Source organism: Anolis carolinensis, chromosome 1 (genome assembly GCF_035594765.1).
Source record: "Anolis carolinensis isolate JA03-04 chromosome 1, rAnoCar3.1.pri, whole genome shotgun sequence".
Classification (NCBI taxonomy): Eukaryota; Metazoa; Chordata; class Lepidosauria; order Squamata; family Dactyloidae; genus Anolis; species Anolis carolinensis.
This window is the reverse complement of record NC_085841.1, coordinates 302,769,186-302,790,986: the sequence shown is the minus strand read 5'-3', so window position 1 is coordinate 302,790,986 and position 21,801 is coordinate 302,769,186. Positions and strand designations below refer to the sequence as shown.

The following is a 21,801-nucleotide window of genomic DNA, read 5'->3' as shown; positions in this document are numbered from 1 at the left end:
CTAGCAACAAGTTTGGTTAGGATTCATAATAAGAAAATATGGTGACCGACAACACAAAATCACATCGTGACATTGCTTGGAGAGAGGGAAGACAACTTGGAGAGAGGGAGGATATGGTAAAGAATGTGTGGCTTCCAAATGTTGTTAGATGCTATAACATTTATCAATCCTAGCTAGGATAACCAATTGTGAGGGATCCTGGGCATGGCACTTGAGAAGGCTGTGTGATTTCTACCACTATTGTAGCTCCTAAAATTGTTTAGGAGTGTTTCTCCACCATTAGTCACCCTTTTGTTTGGTACTTTAGCTCCCAGAATCTATCATCTATGTTGGAGGAGATTACCTAGAGCTGAAGGTGTCAAACAGTTCGGAGGATCAACGGTTTGATTTCAGGCTTTCCAAAATGTCAATCATGTCAAGATGCTCCATATTAGACATCATTATGAACTAGGCTAACCAGAGAAGTTTTACAGACAGTGGTGAGCTAAAAGAGAAATAATTAGCTGCTGTAACAGCTGGGAACTTGTCTGTTTTACATGTGTACAGGTGCTGTTTTCCTGAGGCAGCAGCTAGTAGAAACTTCAGTCCAACAACTGGGATTATATTGATTCTGCTGCCAGTGGAAGGAGAAATTGCCTGCTTTGGGCCAGAACAGGTAGGTCTCTATGAAGCACAAGTGGACATCATGGAGCTTTGATGGGTTGCACTAACTTCAATGCTGTCCCTCCATTTTTTCTTTGTCTTCTTTTTCTTTCCCTTTTTGTGCCTGAAGTGCCACTAGGAGGTAGTGTCACCTCATCCCACCATTTTAGGCCCTGGAGAGATTTAAACACCATATCCACAGAAATCAAATTGAGGTATATATACTGGAAATCTCTTGCAATCTCATACTAGAAAAGATGTGAAGATAAATAATAAGTGGGGGAGAACTGTGGGTGTAAGAATCAGTAGGCAGTGAAGGAATGCAGGTGAAAGAAATATTTTATTTCATGGCTGATATCTCTTGGCTTATTTCATTGCTGCTATAACTTTGTCATGCTAAATAGGACCAATTAGAGGGGAAAACACTGGGATTTGGATTTCTGGAAAATAGCCTTGCACCTAATTGTATTAGGCTTGAGGCCATACAGCCCAAAAACCGCATAACACTCTACTTGTATTGCCTGTTCTTTTGTCTTTCTCAGTAATATAATTATTTGTTGAGTATATCTGATATCCATTGTAAAATATGTAAGATTCTTCGTGAGTCTTTCAGAAGATTTAAAAACAAACAGCTCCTTGGTAGTTAGTTGTTCCTAAAACTGAGAGATGAATGACCTGACCATGGACGCAAACCCCTTCTGACTTCAGTTGAGTCCTATTCCCATTTTCTTCAAGAGCCCAATCCCCACCTGATGCATTCTTCCCCAGGCCACACCCTGCTTTCCCATCCTTCTTGCCACCCAGAACTCTCTTACGTGGCATGCCCAGGCAGCAAGTTTCTGGGATCTCTTCCTGGTCCACAAGAAGTCAGGGAGCAAAGAGCAGGAGAGAGGCCTAATCCTCAGATCTCGTTTTCATGCACAACCAGAAGCCCATGGACTGGTCATCTCAGCATCACACTCACACCACCAGTCAGGCCATAATCGCCCACCAACATCCTTGCTCATCACCCAGGAACTCTCCTGGTGAACAACTGGTGTCCCTGCTATAATTGTTTTCACTGGGACCTTTTACTTGTTCTTCATGGTCCTGCTGCCAAAACTACTATTCCATAACATGCCTCTTGGGTACAGATGTTGGTGAATATGGAATCAAACAGTAAAAATCGTTCACCTTCAGAAATTCTGTGCTTTCCAGTTGTTTAATGTAGGCCTTGATAAGATCTTAGCTATTAAACGAGTTGCTCTATTCCCAGTTAACAGTACAGTAATACCCTGATATGATCACAGGTTGGCTATGATCACAGATCAGCTCTAATCTCCCCTTCAGAACAGAGCACAGGGTAAAGCTGCTGTATCAGAAGCAAACTTTAATTTGCAGATTATTTTTGTGGCTGTCTTTAGACAGACCTAGGGATAAGCAAGAGCCCGTTATCAGCACAGCATTCTCTGGCTGCTGACCAGGCATTTCAGCAGCCTTATTCCCCAGAGAGGTTTAATAGGCTCCAAAGTGCTTTGATGTATGGTTTCTGAAACCAACCTCTGTCCTTTCACATACTCCAGCAAGATTTCTCATCGCTCGTTTTTTAAAAATTATTATTACGCTGCTTACAGAGCTCCGCTTGTTAAGAATTCTTACACCATTCTATGGAATGCTTGCACTGATATCTAGAGCTCAAAAGCACCGTATCCAGTTATCTCTTTATTTAAAATATTGAAGATTACTTTTTAGGGCCATTTCTCTGCAGGGCAATGTACTATTTAGAGGAAATAAAGAGAAATCCAAATTTCAAAAAGGATATATTGGACTGTGGCTATTGCTGGCTGAGAAAGCGATGAACTTGCCAGTTGAGAAAAGAAATGTTTCCAAGGTCTAAAAAAACGTATTAGCCATTACAATCCCTGACTACAGGCAGCCATTTAAGAGAAGATTTTCAGGTTTAGTCTAAATGCTTGTGTAAAGAAGAGGTGAGATCTAAGGCAACGCAAATGGAATCTACCTTTTTCTGACCACCACCAATAATGCTGCATTTCCTCACCAAACTAAACTGCAGAAACTCAGTAAAAACCCCTTCGATTGATCTTAACATGCCAGCAGGACTGTTGGGTTGAAGGTAGTTGCTCAAATAATTCAGTTTCAGACCATTTGTTGATCTTTTCTCTTTCTCTCCTGGTATTAAGTCTAAAGACTTCATGGATCCCATGAGTTTCTGGGCAGCTGTATTTTGTATCCGGTAAACCTTCTGGAGATTATTTTTGAAAACTGCTCTGCATGAAATACATTTCAGCAACTTGGTTTGGGAGGTAACCAATGAATGGGAAACTGCACTGAGAATCATAGAATCATAGAGTCGGAAGAGACCTCATGGGCCATCCAGTCCAACCCCCTGCCAAGAAGCAGGAAAATCGCTTTCAAAGCACTTCCGACAGTTAGCTGTGACAATTCTGCAATACTATGCATATTACTTGGGATTAAAACCCATTATAGAATTTACTTCTAAAATGTTTGCTGCCAACTTTGTCCTTTTAGCCTTCGGCAACACTTTGTCCTTTTAGTTTTTAAACTGCTACAAGATCACATTGCATACTAAAAGAGGCACTTTAGTCAGAAAAGGGACTCAGTTGTTTCTTCCCCATGTCAGTGCAAGCTACATTTTCTTTTCTTTTTAACATGGGAAACAAGTCAACAGCAGTAACAAACTCAGATTTAAATCGCGAAGCTCTTGAAGCTGCTTGTAGGTCCCAAAATTAACATAATGTCATATTCTTCTGTACTGTAAGGATTTGAAGTCAGATGGCTCCATATGACTTACATTCATTACATTATTAATTTTTTCTTATGAAAGTTGTGTCTACCAATAATTTGTAACATGTCTTCCTATCACTGCTTAGTGAAAAAACTGCCACAGCTTGGAGATCATTTCAATGGTTTCAATTGCTCCAGCATCTAATTAGCTAAAATATACTATGGTATGACTCTTTGGGACAGATGTAGAACTAGGCATAATAGCTCGATGCAGATGGCTGGCAGATGACTGCGTTTATAATATTTTTACTCCCAAGGAAAAGTACTTCTGTGGTTTTCTATGGTGTGAATGTTATGCTTCTTGACATAAGAGAGGTGAAGGACGCTGAAAAACATCTTGGGCCTTGCTGGTTACAAAATTTCATTGAAATGTGGATAGTCAGAAGGAGAGAATAACTGACCATGGTGCTGAAATGGATATTACAATTCTAATAGGTTAGTAAGGACGCATTGTAATACCCAAAAGCACCCAGTTATTTTGGCACCAAAGGCAAATAATTCCATAACATGTTTTGCAATGGATAGGAATACATTAACAATTTTCTCCTGTTTCAAGGTGCCCCAAATCACCCTCATTCTACCTACTCTTAGACTAATCCCTGAATAATCCCATAAGCGGAATGGAGAAAAGATTGATCCAGGAGAAAGGAAGCCATTTCTCATCTCTTGAGATAATATTTTTATGCCACCAGGGGATCATCTGGTTATTGATGGCTGTAGGAGAAGTCATAGCCACATGTTTGGACAGTGATATACGAGTCTCCTTCAAATGATCAAGTCCCATGTTGTTTGAGTAATATCTGGTGGAAAGGGAATGATACCTGTGAGAGATATCAACACCTTCACCCTGGGAAGGTGTGTTGCATTATATACAAAAAACATATGATTTGGCTGGCCTTCACTGTCCTTGCTTAGGGGTGATATTGATTATACAAAGGACTTGATAATGGTGGAGAGTATCCCAGGATGCTACAGTAATTTGCAATGTGCATACCTCATGCTTTCTTCTCAATGTCATGGCATATCCTTTTTATAATTGGCCATGTTCATCTTGTAATCTTGGCCATTGGTTTGTTGAACCTTTTATTGATGGAGTTACAATGAATTGGGTTTTTTAATATTTTGTTTTTACTTTTAGTGTGTTTTAACAGGTTTTTGGTATTTTAGGATGATATTTTGTTTGTAAGGTAATATGTTGTGTTATATTGTTGAAGTGTCTGTACGGGTTTCTTTCTGGCAACTGAATGTTTGCCTTATATGTTGGAACTGCTACATGTTGGAGTCCCTTCAGGGAGATAGGGCAGTATACAAATAAAGATTATTATTATTATTATTATTATTATTATTATTATTATTATTATTATTAGGATGAAAACATCTTTGGTATGTCCACTCTACCCAACCAATTTGGTTCTAGTTATAGAACTATAATATTGTAGAATCACAGAGTTGCATGAGACCTCATGGGCCATCCAGTCCAATCCCTTGCCATGCAGGAAAGGCACAATCAAAGCAACCTCAACATATAGCCATCCAGCCTCTGTTTAAAAGCCTCCAAAGAAGGAGCCTCCACTACACTCTGAGACAGTGAATTCCACTGTTGAACAGCTCTTATAATCAAGATGTTTTTCGTAATGTTCAGGTGGAATCTCCTTTCCTGTAATTTGAACCCATTGCTCCAAGTCCTTGTTTTCAGGGGAGCAGAAAACAAGCCTGCTCCCTCTTCCTTATGACATCCTTTGAAATATTTAACATGCCTATCATGTTTCCTCTCAGCCTTCCCTTCTGCAGGATAAACATACCCAGCTCTTTAAGTCACCCCTCATAGGACATGATTTCCAGACCTTTGATCATTTTTCTCACTTTCTTCTGGGCACATTCCAGCTTGTCAATATTTCTCTTGAATTGTGCTGCCCTAAATTGGACACAATAGTCTAGGTGAGGCCTGACCAAAGCAGAATAGAGTGACACCATTACTTCCCTTGATTTAGACACTACACACTTTTTGACACAGTCCAAAATCACAATGGCTTTTTAGCTGCTCCATCATATTGTTGGCTCATGTTCAACTTGTTGTCTAATAAGACTCCAAGATCTTTTTCACATGGACTGTTGTTGAGCTAGGTATCACCCATCCAATGTCTGTGTATTTCGTGGTTTTCAGAGGGGTTTTTTTTTTTTGCCTTAGTGTAGTATCCTATACTTCTCCTTGTTGAAATTCATTATGTTCATTTTGGCCCAGCTCTCTAATCTGTTAAGGTCATTTTGAATTCTGATCCCGTCTTTTGGAGTATTATCTATCCCTCCCAGTTTGGTGTCATCTGCAAACTTGATAAGCACACCCTAAACCTTCCTCCAAGTCATTAATAAAGATGTTGAACAGCACTGGGCCTAGGACAGAATCCTGTGGCACCTCACTAGTTGTTTCTTTCCATTGGTGGGCACTCTTTGAGCTTGGTCACTGAACCAATTACAAATCCACCTAACAGTAGTATTGACTAGTTCACATTTGACTAGTTTGTTTGCAGGAAGAGCATAGAAGACTTTATCAAAGGCCTTACTGAAATCAAGATATGCTACATCCACAGCATTCCCTGTATCTACTAAGGTTGTAACTCTGTGAAAAAAGAGATAAGGTTAGTCTGGCATGACTTGTTTTTGAGAAATCTATGTTGACTTTTAATGATCACAGTATTCTTTTCTAAGTGATTACAGACTGCCTCCTTAATTATGTGTTCCAGTATCCTTCCTGGTATTCGTGTCAGGCTGACTGGATGGTCATTAATTGGGTCCTCTTTTTTCCCCTTCTTGAAGATAGGGACAGAATTTGCCCTCCTCCAGTTTGCTGGGACTTCTCCTGTTCCCCAAGAATTTTCAAAGATGATTGCCAGTGGTCTGAAATTACTTCTGCTTGTTTTTTCAATACCCTTGGATGTAGTTCATCTGGCCCTGGAGACCTGAATTCATTTAGAGTAGCCTCGTATTCACTGATTATTTCTTTACCTGTTTTGGGTTGCATTTCCTCATCTGCCTCATTCTCTCCATATTGCTCAGGGTGAAAACTGATTTTCTGACTCAGGGTGAAAAGCTCTGCCTTTTCCCTAATAATAATAATAATAATAATAATAATAATAATAATAATAATAATAATAATAACAACAACAACAACAACAACAACAACAACAACAACAACAATTTATTTATATCCCACCCTATCTCCCCGAGGGGACTTGGAGTGGCTTACAGCAATGTGAATAATACAACAATAAACAAATAAAACAAATAACCAATTTAAATTAGATCAACAAAAGTAACCACACAAAATCTATACAAAGTGAATCAAAATATATTAAATTAACACAGCCATCATCCATAGATAAACAGGGATTGTATTATATAAAAACAATTAAAATATCTCAGCCACTGCTCTGGTTGATGGAACCAATGATGGAACCTATTGGGTTAGCATTTCCGTTTCCTTGTTCTTTCTTTTCCATTGAAATAAAAACAAAAAAAATCCCCAAACATTTGTATTGTTTTAAAACTCTCTGGCAATCCTGAGCTCATTTTGTGGTTTAGCCTTTCAGGCCTTTTCTATACATGTGCTGATTATTTGTTTGAATTTATCTTTGGCGATTTCCCCTCCTTTTTCCCATTTCTTGTACATGTATATCTTCACTCAGTTGAAAGTTCTTTGGACATCCATTCCAGTTTCTTTAGACTTATTGTTTCTCCTTGTTGGCACTGTTTGTAATTGTGCCTTCAGTATTTCACTTTTAAGAAACTCTATTCATCATTAACTCCATTTTAATTTAGTATTCCTATCCATGGGATCACTGTCAGTATTTCCCTAAATTTTCTGAAATTACCTCTCCTAACGTCTGGAATGCATGTTTGACTACTCTTAGTTTCCCCTTTTCAATGCATAACAAACTCCAGGACAACATGGTTCCTCCCACCTGAGGATTCCATCACTTCCAGTCCATTGACTGGGTCTTCGGTGTTGGTTAAGATCAGATCCAGAATAGTTAATTCCCTTGTTGCCTTTTCTACCTTCTAGACAATAAAATTGTCTGCAAGGCAAATGAGGCATTTATTCGATTTTGTATTCTTGGCAGAGTTTGTTTTCTAAGAAATATCAGAATAGTTGAAAACTCCCATTACAACTGTATCTCTTCTTTTTGCATATTTGGTCCTCTGTTCAAGTAATTTAATTTAAATTTAATTTTACAGTATTTATATTCTGCGCTTCTCACCCCGAAGAGGACTCAGGGCGGATCACATTATATACATATAGGGCAAACATTCAATGCCCATATACACATAGAACCGAGACAGAGACAGACGCAGAGGCAATTTAACCTTCTCCTGAGGGGATGTTCGATTCTGGCCACAGGGGGGAGCAGCTGCTTCATAATCCACTGTGACGGCACTTCCTCATTCCAACGTCGTAAATTAGTTAAATTTGCCTCCCCACTTTATAAGGGGTACCTTATTTCCTACTTGATAGATGCAACTACCTTTCGGGTTGCTAGGTCAGCAACGAGCAGGGGCTATTTTTTATTTTTTAATTGACGGGTGCTCACCCCGTCACGGGCTGGCCTCAAACTCATGACCTCATGGTCAGAGTGATTTATTGCAGCAGGCTGCTCACCAGCCTGCACCACAGCCTGGCCCCAGAAGGCTTCATTAGGTCTTCAGTCTGGCTTGGAGGTCTGTAGTAGACCCCCACAACTACATCTTTTTCAGTTCTTGTTCCCTTAATTCTTATCCAGATTCTCTCGACCTGATTCAAGATCTGCATCTTTTTTCACAGATGTAAACATCCTTGACATATAATGCTACCCCACACCCTTTCCTGTTTGGTCTATTTCTCTGAAATAAGTTACACCCCTCAATTATTACAATCCAATGATAGGACTCATTCCACCAGCTTTCAGTTATTCCTATTACATCATAACTGCCCATGGGACATCCCCTGGCTGTTTATTTGAGATTATTGTCCACTAACTGATTGGTACTTGTTTTGTTTGTCCAACTCTCTCTTCAGCCTTTGGGCTGTTCCCTCTAAGTGTTGATAAACTACTGTTCCCAAGGATATTGCCACTGATTAGACTTGCAAGTCTCTCAGCAAAAACATTCCTGCCAAATTGTTTGAAGTCCAACCCATCTTGTGCCAGAAGCCCATCTTCATGGAAACACAGTCCAGAAAGTCAAATTATTCTTGACTACACCATCTGCGGAGCCAGTTGTTCACCTTTACTATTTTTCTCTCCCTTCCTGGGTTGTGTTGTGTAACTGGAAGAAGAGTTGAAAAGATAATTTATACATTAAGACCCTTTAGCTTTCTCCCCAGAGCTTCAAAATCCCTAATAAAGTAGTATCCATCCAAAGTAGTTCCCGTAAAAGCAGTCCATAAGCCAGATGAAGCTGGTGAACTATACTTACCATTTTCATAGAAATAATAATGATAGGGACGCTGCTATTTCACTCTTTTACCTGCTCTTCTTCTAACAGGAAAGACGTGGCTCATCTTCAATTATCTCTAGTAATGAGACAGTGGAGCTAATTAATATGAAGACAGCAGTATTCTTCTGTCAAGTAAATATCATGGTTGTGCTCTCAAACTTGATCTTACTGAAATGTTTAAGGCCATCCTGAAGCTTCAACAGTTACCAAATGTAGTGAGTTCAACCATGGGCGTAATTAGGAAGGCTTCAATTGCTTAATGAAGACTGACTGAAAACTATTAGAAGGGTGACATTAAAACATTTAAATGCTATGGCAGTTCAGCAGGCTACACATCTCTCTTCTCATTGTAAAAATGCCCAAGTAGCACTGCTAGCAGTAACCCTGTGGTAATCACCTATATCAAAGCAAACACTAATTAAAGCAATTACTTAAGGAAGAAATGAGGCTGATCCTTGTGGTTTTCCAAAAGCAGCCCTACTTAGCCATTGTGTTCCTGCTTTAGGGCTTTAGGGATTGTTTTAAATAATAATGACAAATGGACTTGCCAAGGGCAAAGCCATGTTCTTACTGTATGCCATGAAATGTTCTAGTTGCAAGAATTTCACCCTCTCCTATTGGAAATCAGATATGAGCTGATAGTTTTAGCCGCATCAGTACCAATCTGCTTCCTCTGCCTCTGGTAATTCTGTTCTGTTCTGGGTTTTTGTATTTCAAGGATGAAATATGTTGTTGGATTACAATTCCCATAGTCTTTCACCATTTGCTATGCTGGCTAAGGAGCTGCAATTCACAAACATTGGCAAGAAAGGGTTGTTGTATGTTTTTCGGGCTGTATGGCCATGTTCCAGAAGTATTCTCTCCTGATGTTTCACCCACATCTATGGCAGGCATCCTCAGAGGTTGTGAGGCAGGCATCCTCACAACCTCTGAGGAATCCTGCCATAGATGTGGGTGAAACGTCAGGAGAGAATATTTCTGGAACATGGCCATACAGCCCGAAAAACATACAAAAACCCTGTGATCCCAACCATGAAAGCCTTCGACAACACATTGGCAAGAAACTTAAACAATCATTAGTTTATTTTGAAGCTTGATAGGGGCGCGATTGGGAAGGAATGTGCTGGGGAAATCAATATGGAGCTTAATATTTTAGCTACGGTGGGTACAATAGTGTCAGTCCAAATAAACAATGGGTATTTAAGATGATGATAGCCTCAATGGGTGTCCTTTCTTTAATAGATATAAGCCTTATCTATATCTCTATATATCTATCAGTCATGTATAGCAATGTCAGTGTGTTTATCCACAGATGTTTAAGTTCCTTTATGAGTTAAATATAGAGATGCCTGCTAGAAAGAAAGTAGGGGACATCAATTCCTTATGCATATATAATGTTTCTATAAACTAAGCAGTATGGTATATGAAATGCTTGACATTAAATGCAATGGGAAACTGATAAATTATATGCCTTGGCAATGATAAGTATATATTACTCTTTAAGGAGAGTATGCTGCTCTGTCCATTGCTATTTTGTCAATTTAAATAAATAGCATACATGATTACTTGCTCATTCTCCCATTTAAAAGCCCTGAAATTCATCGATAAAGAGAGTTTAAGTTCAGGGTTGATACCAACTCTACTTGTTTAGATGATATGGTTGATCACAAATTGAGAGGCCAGGCAATCAGATAGTGACAAGAGGAACCCCCAAAATGGTACAGAATCATTGAAAATTAATCCCTTAGCCTAAAGAGACAAAAGTAAGGAAACAATATCTGTTCTAACAGCTCCCACAGTTTTTCAACCACTGGCCATGTCAACTTGAGACTTCTGGGAGTTTTGGTTCAAAAAAGTAACTGTTCCAAGTTCTGTTTTGGACATAATTGTATTAGCAATGCAGGTTAGAGAAAATTTTAGTAAGAGCTATCTCATAAAAATAAGCAATAAAACATATCAGTTAACAACAAAACAAACACATTCAAATAGATCTATAGTATTAACTAATCACAACCAGATTGGTTCTGGAATTCCTTTAAAACAAGGCAATCTGGGTCCAATATCTAACAGTTTTATAACCTTGATACGTATATATATGTGAGAAAGGGAAGCAAGTGTTTGGTTTCTTCCCAAGCTAGGCGTTAAATCTCCTGGGGGATCAGTTTGAGCCACTTTGGTTGATTTCCCTTTGGTTCTGGTGCCAATTGTATATCTGAAGGGTAAGACGGATGCTTTGGCAGTGGAGAGTGCTAATCAGTACAGTGTGTGTTTGTGTGTGCATGTGGATCTTGTTGTAGATTTGTTGTGTTTAAACTAAGCTTCCCAAAAAAGAACCTCATGTAAAGACTTTGCCTCTTGCCATGTGATCTGAAATGTGTATATAACAAGGAAATCAGGACAGCCACCTGACTACTTATTAATGTGTGGCATATTTGTTCAGCATGTGGGCTGTGAGCCCAGACGTTCTTGGTTTACGTCTCTCTTCAGCATTTCCTCCATGATACACAAAACCCCATGAAAATTGCTCCTCTGTCAACCTCAGTCCAACCTCTTATCCATCTGCAATATTAACGTAATAAAACCCATACAGCTTACAGGATTGTTTCAAGTTTTTTTCAGATAATATATGGGAACTACTTTTGAACACCTCAAAGATGCAATTTTGAATGTTAAGTGTTGTTTGAAATACTATTGTAATACACATCAAATGCTTTAAACACTTGAAAGGTGTAGTTTAAGTGTCATAAGTGTCCCCAAGCTATTAATCTCTCTTTCTCTCTTTGCATTTAGCATAGCTCTTCCCCTGCTTTGCATTCCCTAGCACATATGTTTGATTACATAAAAATACTACTTTCAAATCAGAGCTCATGTGTGGTAATGTTTGAAATGGGAAATTTGTGGCCCCAGGGACCATGGCCATTAGCCTAGATGATGGTAGTCCACACTATCTGGAGGCCCATAAAGACTCCACCTTATATCTGGAGGGTCATAAAGACCCCATGTTTGTTATCAGTAAGTTTAACTTTGCAAAACACTCAACCATGCAAAACTCCAAGTACAGAATCATACATAACAGATTGATAGTAGGTCTTAGGCTTTGCTGTGGTCATTGGGCCTTTTCACACTCTATACAGTAGAGTTCTGGTTAACTGACTTCCGGTTATCCAACCTACCATATTATCCGACGTGCTTGCTGGAGGACGAAACTCTTCCCTTCCACAAGTACCCAGTTTAGCTTGGGCTTGCCTAAACCAGGTGCTTGCTGAAGGGAGGAGGCTCTTCCCTTCTGCAAGTGCCCAGCTTGCTGGGAGGGATAATAGTGCCTCCCTATTATCCAACAGTTCTGGTTATCTGACATTCGGCCCGCCCGTTTATCTCAGATAACTGGAACTCTACTGTAATTATAACACTATATTCCACTGCCATGGAGACCTGGCACCTGCAGTTTAGAGAGGGCCATTTTGAATTGTAGGTATCCTTTATAGCCAAACCTGACCTTCTGCCAGTTGTCTTGGATTGTCTGCCTGCGATGCTCTTGTGTTTGTTTGGGCATGTGCTTGAAACACATGGCTGCAGTCTGACTTGGCAGGCTGATTCTCACAGACAGATGCACCATAATGTTTGGTCTACTTTAGGGCTTGAACTAGAGAGCAGAAATGGAGAAAAAAAAACATTCATTTTTATCTAATGGCAATCAGCTTTTTTATTACACATTTAAAGATGTTTTTTACACGACAAGGTTGGTTAAAAAGTTGGCATTATTCTTCTAAAGAACAGTTTAAAGGCAGAAATATTGAATTATAGGATTCAAAGAGACCCAATGAATCAGTGAGTCCATTTTTGGAGAAATAGCAGATGATCCACATTCAGGGGGTAAAGGAAGAATAACTAAACACTCCCATTTGGGGAATATTCTCCTCCTGAAAAATACTTTCATTAAAGTAGGCTATAATGCATTAACCAGTGTGTATTTACACCAATGTGTTGACTAAATGTGGCTTTGCGGTTGAACATAGACATCAAGAATATTTTTGTGGTCTGCCCAGATCCCCATACTAACCTTATTCTGGCCCAAAAAAGGTTGTTGCTCTTGGAAGCTTCGAACAATCTACTTTTTAAATAGGTTTCTAGCCTCCTTATATTGTTTAACAGCAACAAAAATCTATCTTGAGAAATAGAAATAAGCTTAAGGCTACTTCACTGTATGTGTGTGTAAAAGCCTTTGGTGGCGCAATGGGTTAAACCCTTGTGCCAGCAGGACTGCTGACTTGAAGGTTGGTTTGCTGAGCTGAAGGTTGTTGGTTTCAATCCAACCTAGAGAGACCGTGGATGAGCTCCCTCTATCAGCTCCAGCTCCATGTGGGGACATGAGGGAAACTTCCCACAAGAATGGTAAAACATCAAACATCCGGGCATCCCCTGGGCAATATCCTTGCAGATGGCCAATTCTCTCAGACCAGAAGCGACTTGCAATTTCTCAAGTCGCTCTTGACATGTAAAAAAAATGGCATGTGTGTGTGTGTTTGGTAGCTCATACAGTGTCCAGAGACTCCCAAGACATCAAAATTTGCCACTAAAGCTGTAGCAATTGCTCATCCCAAACCTTTCTTTCTCCTGCCTCCCCACTCTGTTTTGTTCTGGTTTACAGTGCTCAAATCAAACCAGAATCCATTTTTGTTCCTATTCTTTTTGCAGATTTTGTACGTGCTTTTCCCTAACCTCATCTTGCTTAAATACACACTCCAGGACTGTCTGGCAGAGCCTCTATCAGCTCAGAAGGAAACGAAATGTCCACACTGCTTGTGCTTAATCTACTGGAATACATAGCATGTCCCAATAAGAAATGAAGGATATATCCACAATACAGATAGGATTATGATTCATGGCATAGCATTTCACAACATGCAAAGTGCTCCACAAATGTTATGCATGCATTTTTTAAAATCTATTCCCCTCCTCCAATGTTCACCCTGCCATGTAACTTGGGGAAGAAAAACAGCATGTTCGCAACCTCTTTGCCTACTGCAGCTGCTTTCTCCAAGATAAATGGGGATTAGATTGGGTTACTCTTTTCACTGAGCGATATTCAGGAGGAGGCACCAGTTGCTAGAAGCTGCCTCTTATGACGCACCATCTCTACCCTCATGGATGGCATATGCGAGGATGCATGAAGAACGCAAAGGCATCTCTTTGTGCCAACTCGTCTCTTTCTCAAGAAGGAAGGGAGGTGTAACCTTGTGTGGGTGGGAAGGCTTGTCAATGCCACCACTGGTGGATGATTCAGACTAATAAAAACTTCAGTAGGCAAAGTATATTTCAGCATCTCAGAAGCTAGAATCAGGCCCATAGCAGTAGATGGATATGGGTTTATCTTTTCCAAAGATTTCAACATTTCTTGTCTACTAGAACCTACCTACCTGGATACTAATTGTTTGGTAGTTAATAGCAACTAGATACGTTTTAGAGCTATCCATCAGGCAATTCCTGGCTCCTCTATTTGCACAGCCAGGACAAAATCTTCATGAGATGCACACTCTGCTCAACAAGGACAGCTTTTTAACAATGAGGTGGAGTACAAGGGTCTCCTTGAGCCTCATCATTCCCACAATGTTTTGCAAAAAAGTAGAGAGTGGTGGCAGAGGGTTCCACTGCTATTGGAATTTTAAAAAAAGGAAGTTGTGTAACTCCAATAAAGCATGGGCGTTTTCATCATTTATCCATACTCTATGAGAGGCCTGATGTTGAATTCGGCATATTCCCAAGCCAAGCTGGGTGTCTCTGTGCATGTCTGAAATGGACTGTGATACCTGAACCTGCTTTGGAAGAAGTGAAAGAACAATTTTTGGTTCTCCAAATGCTTTTCGAATAAACTGATCTGCTGGTTGGCTCTTCTATTATCAGTAAGGCTTTAAGACAGTGGTTCCCAACCTTTGGCCCTCCAGGTGTTTTGGACTTCAGCTCCCACAGTTCCTAACAGTTGGTAAGCTGGCTGGGATTTTTAGGAGTTGCAGTCCAAAACACCTGGAGGTCCAAAGGTTGGGAACCACTGCTTTAAGATCATAATTCCTAAGGACATGAGAGAATATTGGGAGCAAAACTGTTCCTGAATCAGAGCCTGAAAAAAATTATTTGATTGAACTACAGATCCCAACCTCCCCTATTCCTGCCAACATGGCCTTGTTGACTAGGGGTTTCTGGGAGTTGTAGGCAAGCCTGTAATATCTCCAGACTCTACCTTACACTGTTTTAAGGGCCTACATTGCTGGAAGTGGCCTGTGCAAAAAAAGTTTCATTGCTGAGGGACTGTTCCTATCCTGCCAGTCAATATCTATTATACTCTCTAGAGAAAGAAGGGAAGGAACCAGTGGTTTCAGGTGTGGGAGACTAGAATCTGTGGAGACATTTAATCTTTCCCCAACAAGGTGCCATTTTGTATTAAAAGAAGCAAGTGATGAGTGTCAGGCAGGTGCGCTGCGGCTTGTTCATCCATTCCCACTTCCCAGCTGGTGAGCAGTTATGAGCCATTGCTTCCCCTCCTTCCAATTACTTAACATCAATACTTGAGTTGAGGGCAATAATAAATGAGCTGATGCTACCAAGATTTCTTTTGCTTTAAGCAGCCCCTGCTCCATCTCAATTATGGCTTTTAAAATCCATCCAGATGGCCTAATAGGCCTCATAAAAGTATAATTTGTGTCACAGTTCAGCGCTGTTTAAAGAAACCCAGCTCAATATCGACAGGAAGATTTCAGCCGTACCTGCCACATATCCATCTTTATTGATCAAAGAGACGAATAACAGAGGAACCCCCTTGACCCAGGAACCTTACAGCAAGCAGGAAGCTGCTTCCAGGAGCCGTGCTTTCGTGCTTATGCTTATACCGTTCTCATCTCCTTTGAGACACGGTTGCTTGGTTTCACCAGCTATTGGCAATCTCTAAAGACAAAGCAGTAAATGTATCCAAATCCTCCTTTGGGAATCTGCAGGAAATTAGACAACGCACAACAGTTTCCCTATCCCCTTTTTCAGAATCATAATCAAATTTTTAAAATCTATATACAGTCTCTCTCTTCTCTCTATATTGTAACTATTCTCAAAGCAGGTCAGAAAAAGCTAGAATAGTTACACAACTTGGGGCCTTGATACTTAAAGAACGGTGTCTCTTCCCGATACAGAGGTCTATTGGAGGTGACCTCATTTGGGAGCAAAACATGGCAGGGGGTTGGACTGGATGGTCCCTGGAGACTCTTCCAGCATGATTTTATGTAGTAGGTTGCCTTCTCTACTATGGTATTTCCAGTGTGGAATATCCTTCCTTTAGGGATTCAATTGAATTCAGCCTGTGCTAGATGGGTTTACATTCCCTGTGAAGATGCAGGTCTATAGCCCGAGTCCAATCCTGGATTCAGCGTTTGGCCAAAGAAGTTCGGGTTTCAGTAATGGCTAGTAGTGCTTTTGAACAATTGAGGATTGTGTCCCAGATATGATCATGGTGACACATGCTTTTGTTATTTCTTATTTGGATTACAATAACATGCTGTATGTGGGGCTGCCTTTGAAGAGTGTTTGGAAACTTAGGGCCCTTCTACACTGTGCTAAAACCCGTCATGGGTCATGGGTTTTCCTGCGATGTCTAAATGATGCCTCAAGTAAACCCGGATTAATGTGGATATTCCACTTTTTGATTAATTTGACACTCACCAGCTACTAGTCTATTTCTGGGCACAATTCAAGGTGCTGTTTATAATCTATAATGCTTTATATGGTTCATGTCTAGGTTTTCTGAAGGACTGTAGTCTCTCATATTAGCCTGCCTGTGTTTTGAGAACTTTTTATTCCTTCACCCTCATGGGTACATTAGTAGGAACACAAGATTTGTGAAGCACTAGCACTCTTTGGTAGAGAAAGCTAACGATCTTGTAAAACAACAGCCCTTGTGATTCGAAAGCATTGAGCCATGACAGTAATGTGTTGTCGAAGGCTTTCATGGCCGTGATCACAGGGTTGTTGTATGTTTCGGGTTGTGTGGCCATGTTCCAGAAGTATTCTTTCCTGACGTTTCGCCCACATCTATGGCAGGCATCCTCAGAGGTTGTGAGGTATGGATAAACTAAGTAAGGAAAGGAAAGAATATATATCTGTGTAGAGTCCAGGGTGTGGCAAGAGTCCTTTGTCACAGTAATCTTTCTGTCTTTCCAGAGGCATTTGAAAACTTTTTTTGTTTGGGCAGGCCTTGGAAGATTCATTGTTCGAAGGGAATGGGTTCTGCGTAATGTGCTGTATTGTCCATTTATGGTTTTCTTTTAATAGTTTTATTTTAATTGGTTTTCAATTTATTGATAGCTTTAAACTTTTGTATGTGGTGTCTATTTAGCTATATCTATTTTAACTTTTATAAGCCAGTTTGAGACCTAATTGGGGGAAAACAATAATAACGAGTGTCAACTCTGGTGTCATGTTGCGGGTCTTATTCATTCAAATTGACCATTATGCATGGTTTTAAACTGTTTTTGCTTTCAAAGTGTCTTGGTTTAATTTGTCATATTGTTTAACATGATTTAAATCTCTTTAATTGTTTTAAAGGACGAGCCGCAGTGGCTCAGTGGGTTGAACCCTTGTGCCAGATGAACTGCTGACCTAAGGGTTGGGTTGCTGACTTGAAGGTTGCTAATTTGAATCTATGAGATGGGGTGAGCTCCCATCTGTCAGATCTAGCTTGCAGGGACATGAGAGAATCCTCCCAGCAGGATGGTAACACATCCGGGTGTCCCCTGGGCAATATCTATGTAGACAGCCTGTTATGATTGAGCCTCATGGCTCTGTTACTGGCAGACGTGGGCGTAAGACTCCTCGAGAGTCAGATACTCTCGAGGAGCGAGAAAGAAAGAGACTGCGAGATATCTTTGCAGCACCATCTGACGAAGAGTCTTTTGAGGGGTTTACGGAGAGAATGGAGGAGGGGCTGGTTAGCTCGGAGGAGGATGAGATGGATTGGACTCGGGTGAGGGAGGAATTGGGTGCCACTGGCAATGATGGGATGGAAGATGAATGGGGACCTTCAGGATTAGACCCATGGACAAGCTGGAGGGATGGGACGGGATCCACAGCTGGGGATGCTGTGGGGCGTAGTCAGAGGTGTTCCAGCTCTGATGAGGAAAGTGATGAGGAAACGCCCGGGTTAAGGAGGGCAGCTGATAGTGATGAGGATTTGTAACTGGCATAAAATGAGGCTTGGGAGCAATTGCAAATTGCGTTGGGCAAGGTAATCTGGACGAACGCTTGGGATCTGTGTGGGACGCTTTCCTGAAGACTGGTGTGTTTTCGTGTGCTGATACGTAAGTTGTTTTGGAATTTGGGGTCAGACGGCGGGAGGAATTGTGTGGGCTTTTGTTTGTGCAAACTTGTGCTTAATCTCATTAGCTTTGACCTTCCGTCGTCTTCTTGACGGACGCCATCTCCTGCTTTGGATTTCGGACTGAACTGACCACGGCTTGACTTCCCCCTACTCGGACTTGGAAACTACAAACGTCTGCTTCTGGCTTGAACTACGGAAAGGAACTGGGTCTACTCTACTGCTTCAATCCTCGGCTGATCTGTGTGTATTGGAAATCTTGCCTGCTGTGTGGAGGAGTGACTCAAGTTACTCAAAGCACAGTGCTGGCAGCAGAGAGGAATCTGCTGCCAATTAATTGCATTCTTTTGAACACTTTGTTCCCCGGCTTCTGTTTTGTTTATCCCCAGGCTGAAGCAAGCTCTTTTATTTTTACCCGGATTAAACTCCGGTTTAATCCGGTTTATCTTTTGAACGTTTTTCCTTGCCCCTTTTTGCTTTTAAAGGCTAATACTGCCTGGCCCTTGTATTTTACGGGCATTTTGAGTTCTGTAATCCAATAAACTCTGTTATCTTCGATCTTGTGGCGTTCTGTCCTTGACAGATTGCCCAACGCCATAAAAAAAGGTTTATTGCAGTAATAAATCCCGTCAGGAAGACGATGGATGAGTTAAGGGCTAAGTTCGATCAATTACAAACGGCCTTTACTGTCAGTCAAACAGCTAATGCTGTTAAAGGACATGTTTTGACTCCTGAACGCTTTGACGGAACCAGGTGCAAGTTGCCAACTTTTTTGGCACAAGTTGAGCTTTATTTTTCCCAGCTCAGTGCTCATGCTTACCCTACAGACACTAGCAAGGTGGCATTTATTTTGAGTTTGTTGACTGGTCCCGCAGGACAATGGGCCACTAATTTAATTTTGGGAAATGACCCAGTCAAGGACAATTTGAATAATTTCAAGAAGTTACTAACTGACACTTTTGGGGACCCTCTCCGCACGGAGAATGCTTGGTGGGCTCTGTATCGGTTGAAACAGGGAAAGGGGACTGTTTTGGATTACTTAAATAAGTTTAATTTGTATCGCCACCAGCTGGACTGGGGGGAAAATGCATTCATGCTTTTGTTTACTGCTGGGTTAAGTGATTATCTCCAGGATGAATTAGCACGCTTGGAGCCGGCTGAGAATTGGGATGCCTTAGTAGCTAAGGTGCTGCGTTTGGACGCCAGGTTCGAGTCCCGTAAACACTCGAAAGCAATGTGTGCGCCACCTATGCATGTAACCAGGGCACCTGTGGTGATGGGGGAAGAGCCTATGGAGCTTGGGGTCTTTAAAAAGCTGTCTACAGAAGAAAAGAACCGCAGGAGGCAGCTGGGGTTGTGTTTGTACTGTGGGAATGCTGGGCATTTTGCCAAAAACTGTAATGTGAAACCTTCCCAGCTTTCGGGAAAAGGCCAGCCCTAGTGCGACGTGAGTCCAACGCATTAGGGCTACTAAAGCAGTCAACTGAGGGGAGGAAGCATGTTTTCGTACCCATTACATTATCTGTTGGGGGAAAGGAACTTGTTTCTACTTTGGCACTGCTGGACTCAGGGGCTACGGTCTCTTACGTGGATATTGAGTTTGCTAGGAAGCATGGCATTCCTAGAGTGCGCAAGGCATGCGACGTGTGGGTGGAAGGAGCGGATGGGAGACTGCTGGAGACTGGGGTGGTTAACCATGAGACCTCAGCAGTAATGTGGGAGGTGCAGGGAGTAACGGGAACGTTTGTGTGGGATATTACAAGCTTGCCCAGATACGATGTGATCCTGGGGATGGATTGGCTAGCTGTAGTAAATCCACAAGTAGATTGGGTGACACGTAAGTTGACCTTAAAGAGGCAGGATTGTTGCACTCTGAACGTTTCTCAATCTGATATGGAGGGAGTGCCTGCTGAGTATGGGGAGTTCTCTGATGTATTTTGTAAAAAAGAAGCGGACAAGTTACCGCCGCACAGGCCGTATGATTGCGCCATTAAGCTAGCGGAAGGTGCGAAATTGCCAGCAGGAAGGCTGTATGCCTTGACTGTACCGGAAAGGCAAGCTTTGCGAGAGTTCCTAGATGAAAATTTAGCCAAGGGGTTTATTCGCCCATCTAGCTCTCCAACTGCGGCACCGGTATTCTTTGTAGCCAAAAAGACTGGGGAACTTAGGTTGGTCTGCGATTATCGGATCCTAAACAAATACACCATTCGGGATAGGTACCCGCTGCCTTTAATCTCGGAACTGTTATCAAGGGTGCAAGGGGCTAAGGTCTTTACCAAGCTTGACCTGCGGGGGGCGTATAACTTAATCCGAATACGGGAAGGTGATGAATGGAAGACGGCATTTAACACGTGCTTCGGATGCCACGAGTTCCGAGTCATGCCTTTCGGACTTTGCAATGCGCCTGCGGTCTTCCAGAGGTTCATGAACGATGTGTTTAGGGACCTAATTGACCAATTTTTAGTGATTTATTTGGATGATATCTTGATTTTTTCTAAGGACGAGAAAGAACATCGTCAACATGTCAAGCAGGTTCTGCACCGTCTGCGGGCTAATGGGCTCTTCGCCAAGGCTTCCAAGTGCGTCTTTCATGTGCCTGAAGTGGAGTTCCTAGGTCATGTAGTGTCAGGTAGGGAACTTAAAATGGACCCACATAAGGTTGACGCCGTCAACTCATGGCAGGAGCTTAAGACTAAGAAGGATGTGCAAAGGTTCTTAGGATTCGCTAATTACTACCGGGAGTTTATTCCGAATTTTGCAAAGCTCACGGTGCCTTTGACGCAGCTCCTGCGTAAGAAACAGCCATTTGTGTGGGGGCGGGAAGCTCACGACGCGTTTTTACAACTAAAGTCTAGCTTTCAATCAGACAACATACTAACACATCCTGATGTTGACAAACCGTTCGTGGTAGAAGCGGACGCTTCTAGCTACGCGTTGGGGGCTGTATTGTCTCAGAAAGATTCCTCAGGGACCTTGCGTCCCTGTGGATTTTACTCGCGGCAACTAACACCATTCGAGCAGAACTATACCATATGGGAGAAGGAGTTGTTGGCGATTAAGGTGGCGTTTGAGGTGTGGCGGCACTGGCTAGAAGGGGCGCGGCACCAAATCGTGGTCAGGTCTGATCACAAGAATTTGGAGCACTTGCAAACAGCAAAAAAGTTAAACCAGCGTCAAATCCGATGGGCTTTGTTTTTCTCCAGGTTTAACTTCAAAGTGCAGTTCGTGGAGGGGAAGGCAAACTTGCGGGCCGACGCCTTGTCCCGCAAGCCGGAGTTTAAGACCAATGAGCAGGTAGTATGTCAGACCATCTTGCCTACTGCCTCTCTATGTGTTGTAGATAATGAGCTTGAGTTACATGACCAGATCCTTGAGGCTCAGAGGGACGATGTGTGGACTCAGGAGCAACTTATGCTGTTATCAGCAGGTAACCGTACAATACTGCCTCATCTACAAGATCAAGACGGAGTATTGGTACACAGGGGGCAGGTCTATGTACCAGTGGGGGGCCTCAGGTTGGAGGTGATTAGAGC

At 41.6% G+C, this 21,801-nt stretch overlaps 1 long non-coding RNA gene across 2 annotated transcripts; it reads left to right on the top strand.

Annotated features, from left to right (window-relative positions):
- Window positions 1-42: 42 nt before the first annotated feature.
- On the top strand, window positions 43-18,826 carry LOC134293984 (uncharacterized). Of its 2 annotated transcripts, XR_010000967.1 has the most exons (3): window positions 43-116; window positions 547-655; window positions 18,337-18,826. It is a non-coding gene; the product is annotated as an uncharacterized LOC134293984 (long non-coding RNA). The 2 variants fall into 2 exon arrangements; XR_010000964.1 differs by having other exon boundaries at window positions 57-655.
- The last annotated feature ends 2,975 nt before the right edge of the window (window positions 18,827-21,801 follow it).